A 13,871-nucleotide genomic window follows, 5' to 3' on the forward strand; every position below is an offset into this window, starting at 1 on the left:
CCTAACCTGAACACCCCCCCAGTGCTCACCTGACCTTGATCCTGCTAAATTTCTCTCGTTACATAAATTAAAGGAACAGGTTAAGGTAGACGATATGACGATCACGAGGCTGTTATAGACGGTGTGGCTATTGGATACTGAAGGACACCTCACCTCACTATGGAGAAATTCTTGAAGCCAAATTTTAGACCGATTTCATTATACTGAGAGACGTTACTGACTTTAATATTTAACTTAGCTAAATGAGGAGGGGGGGGGGGGGATTACCTGAGAAATCTGTACCCTAGTTTATTTCACCTTAAGATTAACCATCCTGACACTATTTGATGGGTTAGGTTAGGTTAGGTTAGGTCAGGTTAGTTAATCTTCAGGTGAAATAAGCCGGGGTACAGATTCTTCATATGATCCAAAGGAGAAACTGAGCTTCGCCTGGCGTTCTCTTTCATTGGTTAGATTTAAACCTAAAGGCAGTAACAACCCTCCACCCCCACGCGACTGAAGAATATACCAACACACCACCAACTGTGCCACCCCCCACACACACACACACTATAACCCCACACACACACACTATAACGTACTCAATGCTGTTATACTCTACAGTGTCATAACTCTTTCGGTTCTTCCACTTCAATTGGAAGGCGGTCCACATCAAAGGGTTTTTATTGTTACACGTGATCATGGAATCTGGGGAGGGGGGTGAAGGGGTGAGTAAGGGGTGGGAGAAGAGGGTTAGGGGTGAAGAGAAAGGGGGAGGCTACGGCATAAAACATAAAATACTAACAATACAATTCCAACCAATCAACCAAACGTAACTCTAACCAAACCTAACCTAACCTAACAGACTACCTCCCCGGGTATCAAGATCCCAGAGATTCCATTACGGCGAATGGAGTGGGTGAGGGGCCCCTGGCGAGAGTCTGGGCGAAGGAGGTTTCCGGTCAGACTGTCTACCCTACCAGGTTGATGTATCGCCTTCTGGTCATTCCTCGATACTTACTTCATTACACATTCGTCTACCACAGTTTGTTAAACAACTATTTACCGGGGAATGAGTGACGTCATTAATCTCTCCTGGTTGCAATTTCGTTAAACAACCACGTAATGTTAAGTCATTTCGTTAAACACCAATCTAACAACGGCCAAACACTATCTAAACTAAGTGAACGAATGATCTAAGTAGTTCATGTAACAACCTTCTCGTCTCCAAACGTCTCCTCACCTTAAAGTATTTTCTATATTTTTTCTATTTTGTAATTCTTTCTCGTAATCATCTCGACTCGCTGTACTGCTCCCCAAATGTGCTGTAATCGTTATCTGGTCTCTGTAATCCCTTTCTCCTGTGAGGTTCAATGTAATCTTTGTATCTTATCAGTACGTTCTTACATAAAAAAATTACGGTCTACTTACATAAAAAAAATACGGTCATGTCACATCAGTCAATCTCTAACACTTTTATCTTATTTTATTTATAAATAGTCCTGATTTTGTCTCTTTTATTCTGCTCCCTCTTCCAAATTTGGGATTTTGGTGAGCGTAGGGAGTTGGGGTTTTAGTGAGAGCTGGGATTTTTATGTACAACGATATGGGATTTTAGTTGAGTGATAGGATTTTAGTGTTGTGATATTTATGAGTTGGGATTTAGTGAGGCTTAGTGAGTGGTGAGAGTATTTGGTGCCTCAGGGTGACTGGAGGGGGAAGAGGAGGAAGAGCAGGAGGTAAGTGCCAGAGCTGACTGACGCCAAATGTCTTCCACCTCCCGCTAGTCCGTCACACGCCAGTACTCTCTCACGGTCACAACTCTCTAAAAAAAAAATCCCTACTGACGCCTGCTATACCACATGAACATTATACCAGTGTGTGTATATAATATTCTCCAAAGTATGAACATTTTAGTGAGATAAGACCAAAGCGTTTTGGGAGGAAAGTTTGTCGATAGTGTTTCAGTTGGATATCTCACACGTGAATCTGTCGGTACCAGGCTCATGTATGCTACCTGACGGAGGCCAATAACCCCCCTAAGCTTTATTTGACTATGATTTTATCCCCTCCCCCCCCTCTCACGTACCTATTATCCTTGCTGTACCCTGGTAGGTTCTTCCCACCTATTCCCTCCACGTATAAACTCGATAAATTATGAGACGGCGTAAACACCAAAGGATTAGGTGGTATTATGTCAAAAGTGTTGGTGTCAGTGTAGCGGGGTTTGTAAACACAGCGCCGCCCCCCCTTCATCCTCCCCTCCTCCAAGCTCCACCCCTCCCCCATCCTTCCTCCCCCATTCTCTTTCAACGCCGCCTAGCCCATAGCGGTCCTGAACCTGGGCCAGGCAAGGACCTCCACACACACACACACACACACAAGGGTTGACAGGTAAACTATAAAACACTGTTACTACAACTACCATCACCGCTACTGATGCTTCTCCTCCTCCCCTCACTACTACTACTACAATGACTACTGTGTGTGTGTGTGTGTGTGTGAAACTAGACTCTGGCTGTCAAAGATCGTGGTTACAGATACTGAAAACAGTCAATAAATTCAGTCAATAACAGCGTTTGTTTTTGTACTCTTCAGCATCTACCGAACCGAACCTAGGGGTACTTGTAAGCCCGGACCTACGGCCTAGAAAACAGTGCGTTAATGTTCGAAATAAGGCAAACAGAGTATTGGGTTTTATATCTAGAAGTGTAAGTAACATGAGTGCAGAGGTCTTATTGCAACTATATCTTGCGCTAGTCAGGCCGCACCTCGATTATGCGGTTCAGTTCTGGTGCCCCTATTATAGAATGGATATAAATTCACTAGAGTCGGTGCAGCGAAGAATGACAAAAATGATTCCGGGACTTAGAAACCTTCCATATCAGGATAGATTAAAGAAACTTAACTTGCATTCCCTAGAAAGACGAAGAGTGCGGGGAGATATGATAGAAGTATTTAAGTGGGTGAAAGGAATCAATAAAGGGGATATAGATAAAGTTCTTATAATATCCGAGCAGGATAGGACTCGGAGCAACGGATTCAAGTTGGATAAGTTTAGGTTGAGGAGGGAGATAGGAAGAAACTGGTTCACAAATAGGGTGGTGGACGAGTGGGACAAGCTTAGCAACTTTGTAGTAAGTGCTGGAACTCTGGAAAGTTTCAAAAGGAGGCTAGATAGATTCATGGATGATAGAGAGTGGTAGTAACTCTCGACAGGAGCTGCCATGCACAGGCCAACCTAACCTAACCTAACCTAACTAAACCAAACCAAACCAAACCTAACCATACTAGTTTAACCTAATCTTAGTTCACCATGACTATATACTGTATCAGGTAGGCCTTGACATAACACTGGGGATTCCCGGAGTCGTAGTCATTTCCTCTTGAGCTTATAATGTAAAGAATAACAGAGACCTGCCTACGGAAGACAACGCAAAGTGGTCTCCTAAACGCCCGTAGGTACAGTAATTACTCGATGCAATTAGGTAGTTAGGACAAATGAACAAGCATCATAGATATAGTTAATGATGATGCCGCCGCCCCCATAATATTAGTGATGATGGTGATGATTGTTGTGATGATGATTGTTGTGATGGTTAGTGATGATGATGGTGATGATTGTTGTGATGATGATTGTTGTGATGGTTAGTGATGATGATGGTGATGATTGTTGTGATGATGATGGTGGTGATGATGGTGATGATGATGATGGTAGAGGTAATGATGATGATAATGATGATAGTGATGATTATGACATTAAAAACATAAGAATGAAGACTACTGTAGTGAGCCAATTGACCCCTACTAGGCAGCCCTGTTTACACCCAGCGAGTGAATGACCATGTTAGTTAATAATCATGTTTGGTAACTTGTTCCATTAACCCATAATTCTTATTTTTCAACTTCCATTATTATCTAATTCTTATTTGTATTTATATTTGTCTCTTTTAAAATCATTGCTACATGTTCGATTGTGGTTTGATAGTTAAAATACAGTACTTTATATTTAAATAACTACTATTCTTATTACCACCTACTACTACCACTACGGTCATCATTACTACTACTACTACTATTACTACTATCATCATCATCACCACCAACCACCAGCACTACTATCATTACCATAACTAACCACCACAACCACCACTACTACCCCAGCCACCACCACTACCACCCAACATTCCCAGGCGAAGGCAGGACCTGAGGCAGTGACCCCCCCCCCCGTGGGAATGTCTCCTGGGCTTTCAGATATTCTGCATGTTAAATGTTTATACCTTCAGGTGGTTGATGATTGGTGGTGGTGGTTGATGGTGGTGGTAGTTGAGACTGACAGGGGTGGTGTTGGTTGATGGTGGTGGTGGTTGATGGTGGTAGTGGTTGACAGTGATAGCGGTGGTGGCAATGGTAGTTAATATTTACTCGGTTGGTTCTTGATGCGAACGTGCGTATGTCAAGGTGCTGGTGTAAATGTCAATGCGGCCGTGCGTACGGTGCGTGGCAGTTGCGGCACGATATAAATAAAATCAATGAGTTTTACCCACACATTGTCACATAACCCCCCTGTGTGGTGTGTGTGTGTGTGTGTGTGTGTGTGTATGTGTGTGTGTGTGTGTGTGTGTGTGTCAGCATCCTTCCTGTACGTGCCTCTCTCCCTCCACACCGGCCCGTTACCTGCCTTGCCCCAGCCAGCACCTTCCCTCCCCACACACCCCCAGCCAGCACCTCCTCTCCCCCACGCCCTCAGGCCAGCACCCCCCCACCCCCAGCCAGCACCTCCCCCTGCTCCTCCCAGCCAGCACCTCCCCACACCCCCAGCCAGCCTCCCCACACCCCAGCCAGCACCTCCCCACACCCCCAGCCAGCACCTCCCACCCCCACCTCAACACGCTGGCTTAATGGTGTTATTGGTGCTGGAGATCTGTCAGTTGGTTGTGAGAGTCGCTCGTGTGGGTGGCGGATCAGGTAGCAGCCGGCAGGTGCATGATGAGTGGCACAGGTAACACTGAGGGTGAATGACTCCCCCTCCTGGCACTCCTACTACTGCACTACCTCTTCCTCCCCCTCCCCTGTTGCACCACCCCTCTTCTTCCCCCCTCCCCTGCTACACCTCCCACCTTACCTGTCTTCTCATTGCAACAGTTCCGCTCATTAACATCGCTACCAGGTTCAGTTCTCCTGCTTCAGTCACACCTTCCCTACCTGTCCTCCCGCTTCCCTTCCTACACCCACCACCCTCCCTCCCCTCCTGCTGCACTCTCCACCTATACTAAAGACACCTTTCCTCACCCCGACCTGGCCACCTACCTTCCTTGCATACAACTAAGAGTACACCTCACCCCACACGCCACCCCCCACCCACACACAGACAGACAGCAGCAGCTATCATTTTTCCCTTCGTTGTAAAGCCTTTAATTGACTACCTCATCACAAACAGGTATACTTAATGAGTTACTACCCTTTCCCTTACCTGTAATACCTGTGCCTACCCCTTTCACCCCACACCCCGTCATATACTAGGTACAGCCTCTCTCTCTCAGCAGATCCAATAACTCATGTCATGTTTTACTTTTCTGTAGCGACATTGACCTTACCTGACCTCTATCACTTCTACTACTGCTGCTGTGCACGAGATGATGTGAGATGATATACCTGTATAATGTACCTGTCCATGTATGTATACCTGGACTAATATAACGGTATACACGTGTACTGTTATACCTGTACATTAATAAGCAAGAAAGGTTTCTCCCCGCGGTGCTGAGACTCCACTCCTCACCACCAGGAGAAGGAAAACTCAGCATTACTTAGACATAAACACACAACTATGATAAGAATTCACCCATTTTAAAGAATTTCACTCATAGTTCAAAATAAAATTAATAAACATTTATATTCCACGTCTATAAAACAGTTTGGTGAGGTTATAGAACATGTACTGGGTAATACACTAAATACGTTCTACTGGCGCCAAATAACAACATCTCGTTCACGTTATCACATTCTGGTGGTTGGCCAAATTTATATACTCGTTATGGCAGTCGTTCATCACCGTTCTATATCTGTCTCTCCTCTCATAGGTAAACTTTTCCGACCAACCAGTGTTTTTTCTCTCTCTCTCATTATTTACGTATTGCTACATTCCATTTCATTTTTGGCTCTGTTTATGTTTACTTCTCCTTCTCTCCCTCCCTTCCACCAAGCCCCAATTTCTCTGTCATCCTCTCCTCTACGACCCTTTCTCTATGTCTTCCCCCTCCCCCAACGCCCCTTATCTATGTTTCCCCCTTCTCCCAACGCCCCTTTACCAAGCCCCTCTCTTTATACCTCCCCTTCCTCCCCATCAATTCTGGCTCTGTTTACACCCTTCCTTCCCCCTGCCCCATCTCGTTATATCCACCCTCCCCCCCTGCTTCCCTCTTGTAGCCTCTATCCAACACACTCAGATACCTCCAACACACTCAAGACCCCAACATACTCAAGAACCTCCAACACATTCTTATAGTTACGCCCTCAGATTAGGTTAGGTTAGGTTAGGTTACCATAAAGTAGATTAAGGGGAATTCACTCCTACACCTTAACTCAAGTACCATCAACTACTAAACTAATCAATGTGGCGCTAATATTAACCATAACAGGTAGATCTCTCACAAGCCATCACCTCCCCCCTCTCCTGTTTCCCTCACGTGTAGTTCTGATACCTCACCTGGGAAGAGAGAGAGAGGGGGTATCCTACCTCCTTTTGTGCAGGAACTTCCGGCCGCAGGATCCCTTACGCTACTGTGCCTCCTGTTAAACGATTATCTATCACTAAGGGTTTGGTGTTGTGCTGTGGTGTGTGTGTGTGTGTGTGTGTGTGTGTGTGTGTGTGTGTGTGTAATAATAATAATAATAATAATAATTAACGGTTTATTGAAAGAGCTTGGCAGCCAGAAGGCTGAAAATATACAGTTACATATTTGGGGAATGGGTTACGAATTACAAATAATATACAAGTGACATAAGTGACACAAATAAGACATATAGTAACTTAGATGGGGATCAGCTCAAAATACAGTTCATTTCAACATAGTGACAGTGTAGGGAGCAGTGTTTACTGGGAGTGAATACACTGATTTATTACATGTTATTGATAATTTTTACAATGGTTGGGACTGGGCTGTTCTTATAGCGATCAGTTCGTGCACGTATGGGCTGGATGCGGTTGTGGTGTCGAACAGCAATTCTCGGACAGGGGATCTCAGGTGGTAGTAGGGGCCGGTGTCGAGGATGGTGTAGAAGCTTCTTACCAAATTTGCAGATGAGGTCGTGGTGATGGTCAGTGAGAGTCGAAAGGGTCAGTGTGTTGAGCGCTTCTTGATATGTGGAGTAGGAAGGGAGAGAATAATCTTGCATGCCCTCTTTTGCACTTTTTCTAGGTGTTTACGTTGTGTGGCATTTGGGAGGAAGACCAGGTGGGGGAGGCATAGGTGAGCTTGGGAAGTATGAATGTTGTGTATACACTGAGGAGCTCGTGTGCAGGAACTCCGAGGGACTTGAGTCGGCGGAGGAGGTGGAGACGGAAACTGGAGGATTTGACAACTTCACTGACGTGTGGTTTCCAATTTAGTTTGTTGTCTATGGTGACGCCGAGGAGCTTCGTGGAATCTACAACCTGGAGTGTGTTCGGACCTAGGGTAATGGAAGGAGGTGGGACAATGTCGGAGGAGAGGTTGATGTGCATAACCATTGTCTTGGTATGGTTGATGGTGACATGGTTGTTGGTGGCCCAGTTTTGGAGACTGTTCAATAAATCCTGAAGGGCGGTATAGTTGGGAGCGGAATTGTTGACGCTGATCCCAATGGTGGAGTCGTCGACATATTTCCAGCGAGCAGGGGTTTCTCTTAGGGCATCATTGATGAGCATAAGGAAGCAGAGTGGTCCCATCTTGGTGCCTTGGGGGACGCCACAGGTGAGTGACTGAAAGGTGGAGACAGCCCCTCGGAAGCGTACAGCTTGGCGTCGGTCACTGAGGAAGTCTGTAAGCCATGGTATGAGACTTCTCCGAAGCCCGAGGTCAATAGCTTTGTTTATGATTATATTGTGGTCGACTAGGTCGAACGCTTTAGTGAAATCAATGAAGGCGACAGCTACAGACGTTTTTCGTTTCTCGAGATGGCGGTATATGTAATCGAGAAAGCTGACAAGACAGTGAGTGGTGGAGGAAGTTTTCATGTTGCCAAATTGCTGAGGGTCTACGACTCCTGCAATATCAGCATAAGCCCAGTCAAACACAAAACTTTCACAGATTAGGCTGGGTATTGGGGTGATTGCAATAGGTCGTAGCTGATTTAAGGATTGTGGGCTGGTTGACTTGGGCACTGGTGATACATAAGAGGTCTTCCAGTCAGCTGGGCATCTGGCTTGACTGAGAGAAGCATTGATGATGGAGCAGAGGGGTTTAGCAAGCTCCGGGGAGAACTCCTTGAATAGTTTCATTGGTAAGTCAATGGGGGTGGTAGAGCGTTTTAATTTTAGTTTGTCCAGGCGTTTTGCTACGTCAAATTCCTCTACTAAGTCAGTGGGAAGGGGGGCTGGTAGGTAAGCAGGGAGAGTGGTTGTGTCAAGCCGTGGGAGCGTCTGGCATATAGTAGCGAAATGGTTATTTGTTTGCTCAGCTGCGTCAACATTAGTGAGGTGGCTAAGGCAGGGGAGGGGGTGTGTCATATTGTGTGTGTGTGTACCACTCCCTCCCTATACACAACACTGGGTTACCTCGCTGCCTCATAAGACTTCACCTCCTCCCTCCTCCCCAATGGTTATCAATAAGCTCGTCATAATAACATTCTTGTGTCTCATCTCTTCGTTCAGCTGAGAAATAAACCTAATATAATTGTTTCATTTGTCATTAATATCATTTTGTGTTGAGATATTTTTTTTACATTATTATGGATAAGTAAAAACGCTCACTTGATAATGAACAGTATAAAAGGTTCTCCCAGTTATGTAAACAACGTTGTTATCCAGTCAGTCCAGATACAACCACAGAGTGCCAGTGTAATAGTGGTAGCGGTGTGACTAACTACCCAAACCGTAACAGGTACCCCCAGTCACGTAATAACTACCGCAACAACTTCATCCCAACAGTCAGGCTTTATCACTATCGCCACCATCTCCATCACTATCTCCACCATCTCCACCACTACCTCCAGCATCTCCACCACTACCTCCACCATCTCCACCAATACCTCCACCATCTCCAGCATCTCCACCACTAGTACCACCACCACCACCTTCTGCCGTAGCGTCCTTGTGAGCTTGCATACAGCATCTGCAACACTACCCCAACACTTACAACACAACATTCACTTGAAGGAAAACTTTGCCTACCTCGAAGGTCCCGCTTGCAACATCTGTCAACAGACTCCAGCGACCTGCCTCCCTCCCTTCCCTCAATACTCGTTGCTGCGTGGAGCCAGAGACGGGAGGACCAGCATGACCTGACACATGAAATTTCTTTTACGACTGGAGATTATTTTACTGCCGGTAAATCCCAGAGATTACCCTCACCGGTACACACACACACACACACACACACACACACACACACACACACACACACACACACACACACACCATCAAGCTTTCTCTAGTATCCACCTCACAACCAACAGCCACCCACCCACCCCACATACAGGCTCCAGCCGGGTACTAGCCAACCATACAGGCATTGAGTCATGTACGGTACGGTGAAGTGGCCGGGGAGGGGGAGGGAGGGGGAAAGGAGGGAGGGGGAGGGAGTGGGGGGGGGAGACGAAGCAGTAATCTTTGTTACCTGAGAACCTGAACTGTCCTGACCTACCTACCTACATTAACCACCACCCCCCCTCCCTCTAACTCTCTATCCTTTGACTACATAAAATATTAACTCTCACTAGGCTGAAATATTCTGAACGAGGTGAACTGAGGTGTTAACTGAGCCATAAACTTCATATGGCTAATGACTCACTTAACCTGTACGCAAATCATCCATAATTAAAACACCTAATTAATTAACTGTCAATGACTCCGTTGTATCTAATTTACTGAACAATTAATTAAGTAAATGTAGTGAAGATATAGTTTACAGTTGTGTTATACCGGAGGTCAATCACTATTCCTCACGAGCGATGCATAATATTACACAAGTCATTCACTTGCATACCACCACTACCACCATCAACACCACTACTTACCACCACCACTACCACTACCACCATCACTACCTCCACCACCACCACTACCACCATCACCACCACTACCTACCACCACCACTACCACTACCACCACCAACACCACCACTACCACCACCACTACCACCACTACCACCACCACTACCACCATCAACACCACTACCTACCACCACCACTACCACCATCAACACCACTACCTACCACCACCACTACCACTACCACCACCAACACCACCACCATCACTACCTCCACCACCACCACTACCACCATCACCACCACTACCTCCACCACTACCACCACCACCACCATCAACACCACTACCTACCACCACCACTACCACTACTACCACTGCCATCACCACCACTACCACCATCACCACCACTACCTACCACCACCACTACTACCACCAACACCACCACTACCACCACCACTACCACCACTACCACCACCATACCATCAACACCACCTACCACCACTGCCACCATCAACACCACTACCACCACCACCTGCATCAACACCACTACCTACCACCACCTACCACCACTACCACTACCACCACCACTACCACCACCACCACCTTCACCCCAACATTACCTACCACCACCACCACCACCAACACCACCACTACCCACGACCACCTACCTTCACCACCACTACCACCACCACCTCACCACCACTACTACCACCACCAACACCACTACCACCACCACCACCTCCCACCACCACCAACACCACTACCACCACCATCACCCACCACCACCTCCACCACCACCATCACCACCACTACTACCACCACCTACCACCACCACGACCACCTACAACCACCATCACCACAAAAATAAGATTAAAATGTATATCAACTCAAAATTACATGGAAAGGTAATTAAATATTTACTCGGAACATGACAGCCACATCGAGTCATTGTTTAATAACTATCGCCGAAACCTTCATTTAACCTGAGTCTAATTAGTTACCTTAACCTAACCTAAGGTGAGTTAATCTGACCTAACTCTACATTCAACCTAACCTTAATCTACCTGAAGGTAATCTAACCAATAAACTAACCAAAAGTAACCTAACCTAACCTAACCTAACCTAACCTAACCAAACTAAACCCAACCCAACCAAACCTAACCAAGCCACAATAAACCAATCCGGCTGGGGTGTTGGCAGTTCTTCACCACGCCGCCGACTCATCCCACAGAATTACTAATGTGGGTTAATTATCATCTGTCCCGGAGTATCGATGCCGGGGTGGGAGGTGATGGGTTGGGGGGGTGATGGGGTGAGGTGGGATAGAATGGTCTAGAGAAGTGGTGTGGGATGGGTGTGGTGTGAGATGGGTGTGGTGTAGGGATGGGTGTGGTTTAGGTGGGTATGGTGTAAGGATGGGTGTGGTGTAAGAGATGGGTGTGGTGTGAGATGGTGTGGGTGTAAGGATGGTGTGGTGTAGAGATGGGTGTGGTGTAGGATGGGTGTGGTGGAGGATGGGTGTGGTGTGGGGATGGTGTGGTGTAGGATGGGTGTGGTGTAGGATGGGTGTGGTGTAGAGATGGGTGTGGTGTAAGGATGGGTGTGGTTTGTGGATGAGAGGGGGATAGTGCTGTTGTGTGTGTGTGTGTGTGTGTGTGTGTGTGTGTGTGTGTGTGTGTGTGTGTGTGTGTGCGTCAGTGGGTGTAGATGGGGTGTAATGAGTGTGTTGTGTAGGATCAATATACTTCACTATCACCACACTACCACGAGAACACCACCACAGCCACACCATCACCACACTACCACGAGAACACCACCACAGCCACACCATCACCACACTACAGGGAACACCACCACAGCCACACCATCACCACACTACCACACCATCACCACACGACCACATCATCACCACACGACCACCATCACCACAAGCCACACCATCACCACACTACCACACCATCACCACACTACCACACCATCACCACACAGCCACACCACAACCACACAACCACGACAACACGACAACACAGCCCAAGTTAAAACATACGGACCTAATCCAAAAAAGATTCGTACGATAAATTGCCCTCATGACAAAGAGACGCAAGAAGGCATTTAAACTGACGCACTTCAGCATCAAACACACAACAAAAAATAAAATTAGTTTAAAATAATTACAATAAAACCTAAAAATAGCACCAAAATTAGATATACATTCGACCTTAACTAGAAAAAAAAAATCCGCGGTAATAGTTAAAATCCGTGAAATATTTCTAAGTTAATATTACCCTCTAACTGATGTCTCTAGTTAAGGTAGATTATCTGAAATATGTGACGCTTCATCTATAATATCTTGTCTCTTAATTTATTCAACACATAAGGTACTTTTTTATATATATTTTTTTTAACCTATGAAGAATATTTTACGTATGAACCGTGAAGAAAAAAAGTCGTATTTCTTAGTATCGGAATATTTTTGGCTCAAACTTCCTGTGAAAAATCAGCTAAAAAGTAAATCTTATCCATTTTCCCTCTTCCTCTCTTTCTCTCTCTCTTTCTTACTACCCCATACACACACACCTTTACGAACACCACCCCACACACCCTGTCACCTGCACAACTCAACCCTCCCACACATACATACATTACATACATACATACATACATTACACACACACACACGTCCTCCCTCACAAACACCTGCTGCGAAACACATGTGATATATTGATTGTTTTAATTCACACACACACACACACACACACCTGCACACACACACACACACACCTGCACACACACACACACACACACACACACACACACACACACACACACACACACACACCTGCACACACCTACCTACAACCGCATGTATCACTCACAGCCTGATGAAACCCCCAAACGTGTTCTTTCCCCACACCTGTTTTTTACCACACACTTGTTATTTTACCACACACTTGTTATTTTACCACACATCTGTAATTTCCTCACCCGTCTGTTGTTTACCACACCTGTTCTCCTTACACTTTTGTTTACCCATCTGTTTTATACACACCTGAGTTACCTGTCCTCCCCATAACCACTCTTCTCCCCACTTTCTTTATGCCTCCTCTTTATACTCTACCCATCTTCCTTCCTTCAATGACCCGTTAGGGGTTAATCATCATCATCTGAGTTCGTCACCATCGTCAAGGGTTAAATCATCATCATCGCCAAAAGGGTTTAATCATCATCATCAAAGTGTTAAATCACCATCGCCAAGGGTTAAATCTTCATCTATCTAGGGTTAGTAAATGTCATCATCAAAAGGTTAAATATTCATCAGCAAGGGTTAAATATTCATCAGCGAAGGGTTAAATCATCATCGCCAAAGGGTTAAATATTCATCATCAAAGGGTTAAATCATCATCGCCAAAGGTTAAATCATAATCAGCAAAGGGTTAAATATTCATCAGCAAGGGTTTGTATTCATCGATAGGGTTAAACAAGAGATTCAAATCACTACAATTATTTCACTGATTGGTTTGCACCGGTACTTCCCGACGCTGTCATTTAAGTTGGAATGTTATAACTTGAAATATGCTGAAAGGTAACAAGTCAGGTAACAGATTACAGGTAACACATACAGGTAACATACAGGTAACACGTACAGGTAAGACTGATCTCTAGGTGTTGTCGGGCCAGTTCTGTGCTTCGAATTACTACTGAT

This window comes from Homarus americanus, unplaced genomic scaffold (assembly GCF_018991925.1).
Source record: "Homarus americanus isolate GMGI-L3 unplaced genomic scaffold, GMGI_Hamer_2.0 scaffold7626, whole genome shotgun sequence".
NCBI lineage: Eukaryota > Metazoa > Arthropoda > Malacostraca > Decapoda > Nephropidae > Homarus > Homarus americanus.